Source organism: Nematolebias whitei, chromosome 23, assembly GCF_014905685.2.
Source record: "Nematolebias whitei isolate Nwh7 chromosome 23, NemWhi1, whole genome shotgun sequence".
Lineage (NCBI taxonomy): Eukaryota > Metazoa > Chordata > Actinopteri > Cyprinodontiformes > Rivulidae > Nematolebias > Nematolebias whitei.
In genome coordinates this window covers 22,427,678-22,430,610 of record NC_056520.1, presented here as the reverse complement: position 1 = coordinate 22,430,610, position 2,933 = coordinate 22,427,678, and positions in this window count along the sequence as shown.

Sequence of the window (2,933 nt, the reverse complement as noted above, 5' to 3'; positions counted from 1 at the left end):
ACAGACTGTACCCAGGGGAGGCCACACCTAGTCTGTATGGTTTACCTAAAATCCACAAACAAGGTGTACCTTTAAGACCTATTGTTAGCATGATTAACTCTGTCACTTACAATGTTTCCAAATATCTGGCGTCTGTACTCATCCCTTTAGTTGGCAGCTCAGAACACCACATACAGAACACCATGGACTTTGTGGATAAGGTGAGGGATGTCATCATGGAGACTGATGAAACAATGGTCTCTTTTGATGTCACATCACTCTTTACGTGCATTCCTGTTGATGATGCAGTAGAGGTGGTCAGTTTAAAATTAAAATCAGACACCACTCTGAGCAGCAGGACCACGCTTTCCACAGAACAACTGTGTCAACTCTTGAAACTGTGCCTGCAGTCAACCTACTTCACATATGGGGAGCAATATTATAGGCAGAAACATGGGTGTGCTATGGGGTCTCCAGTTTCTCCTATTGTTGCCAACCTGTACATGGAGGAGGTAGAAAAGAGAGCCTTGACGTCCTTTTCAGGGACACCACCAAGTCTTTGGTTCAGGTATGTTGACGACACCTGGGTTAAAATTAAATCTCAGGAAGTCCAACATTTTACTGACCACATCAACTCTGTGGATAAATACATCAAGTTCACACGAGAAGATGTAAAAAATGGGAGGTTGGCTTTCTTGGACTGTGAGGTCTCAGTCTCTGATAGAGGACTTTTGCAAACCGAGGTGTACCGCAAACCCACCCACACAGACCAGTATTTGCAGTTTGACTCCCATCACCCTTTGGAGCACAAGTTAGGAGTCATCAGGACTCTGTATCACAGAGCAGACAGCATCCCCACTAACTCAGGAGCCAGGCAGAAGGAGAAACCCTACTAATATCAGCTCCTTTTTAACCAAACTGTACTCAGTACATTTGTTTAAAATGTAATTCAAGTTACATTATGTCATATTCCAACAAAAGTTAATTTTCTTAGCTGTTCAGCTATATTAGCATAATAGCTATTTTAGCTTCTAAACTTAAGTGGTATATTTTTATATGACTTTTACAGACTGAAATTAACACGAGCTATATTCTTCTTTGGTTAAAATGACTAAAATGAGCTTGTTTTTTAATCAGTTTTTTTTTTTTTTTTACATAAAGTGCCATTTTACAACAAAAGGTAGCTTGTAGAGTAACTTGTCCAAGTCTAATCCAGTTAATTTCACTTAAATGATCTCATTCTTATTCAATATATACATGTCTAAAGGTTTTCAACACTGTGGATCATGACATTTTATGTCATAAGCTCTCATAACTTGGTTTCTCAGAACACACCATTGGTTGGATCTCTAACTATCTTTTAGATCGGAGGCAATGTGTTCAACATAATGGTATTTTCTCCAGTTATTTAACAGTCAACAATGGTGTACCACAAGGCTCAGTCTTAGGAACCACCCTTTTTACAATCTACATAGGTAATGTAGGTCAGAGCATCCCTGATGCATCCTTACATCTCTATGCTGATGACACAGTTGTTTATTGTCGAACTAAAACAGTTGCTAAGGCTCTCCAGCTTTTGCAATCTGCGTTTGATATCATCCAGTCAGACTTGCTTAGTCTCAAACTTGTCCTAAACGCCAACAAAACCAAAGGGATGCTTTTTTCAAACAGGGAGTTGGTCCCAGCAGTTCTTCCTTTGGTTTTATCCTCGAATGGTGCCCCTATTGAGTTTGTCGATTCCTATAAATATTTGGGTATCTTGGTCGATTTGCATCTCTCTTTTAAGCCCCATGTTGAAAACTTGGTAAAGAAACTGAAAGTTAAACTGGGTTTCTTTTTCAGAAATAACTCTGAATGCTAGGAAATACCTTGTGACTGCAACTTTCCTTCCCTTCATTGACTATGGTGACATTATTTACATGACCACTCCTACAAGCACCCTGCAGATGTTGGATGCTGTCTATCATGGTGCGCTAAGATTCATAACTGGCCATAACCCATCACTACACCCTGTTTTCACTGGTTAACTGGAAATCATTAACTTCACGCAGACTCTCCCACTGGTACATTTTCATCTTTAAATCACTTCTTGGTCTGCTGCCTTCATACATCTCCTCCTACATGTCTCTGCGTGAGTGCAGCTACAGCGTGCACTCTCAGGACATTATTACCTGCAGTGTTCCGTCAGTGCGGACTGAACTAGACAAAAGGTCCTTCTCCTACTCCGCTCCTGCCTCCTGGAATATCTTACAAAAAGATCTGAAGCTCTCGACCTCGACCTCTCCAAGTGTTTTCAAACATCTGTTAAGTTCCTGGGAAAAAACCAATGCAGACATATTCCTGTTTTTAGTTACTTTTTATTTTTTTTTTACATTTTATTTTAAATACTATTTTATTTTCACTTGTTAAATAAATAAATAAAAAAATCTCAATTTGTACGCATCCTTTATAATTGTCTATTATTGTGTTTGTGTCCATCACTCGTTGTTAAAATCAGGTCTCTCTTGTCAATGAGTCCCTGAGGCTCAATGAGATTAACTTGTCTAAATAAAGGTTGAATGAATGAAAAAAAAAAAAAAAAAATCTCCCGAGTCACACTTGTTGACTGCGCTGGTTTTCTCCCAGCTCACCACCTGGGCCTTGAAACAACCTGTTGACGTTCAACGGGCGGTTTAAATCTCCCCCCTCCCGTGAACGCACCACTCGTCTAGATAAGGCGCGCGACGCCGACTGATCTACAGAGAGAGAACATCTGGCTCCAGCTGCTTCCCCGCACGCTGCGTCTTTAAGCTAACGCACGCGCGGATAAATTGGTCGCGGATCGTGTCGCTGTCCACCCGAACTGAGGTGCTGAAAAAAAAAAAAAAATCACAGCGCCGTTTCTTCGTCCTGCAGCTCTTCCTCCTCCTCCTCCTCCTCCCTTGCGCTCAGCTCCTATCGACACTTGCAGCCAT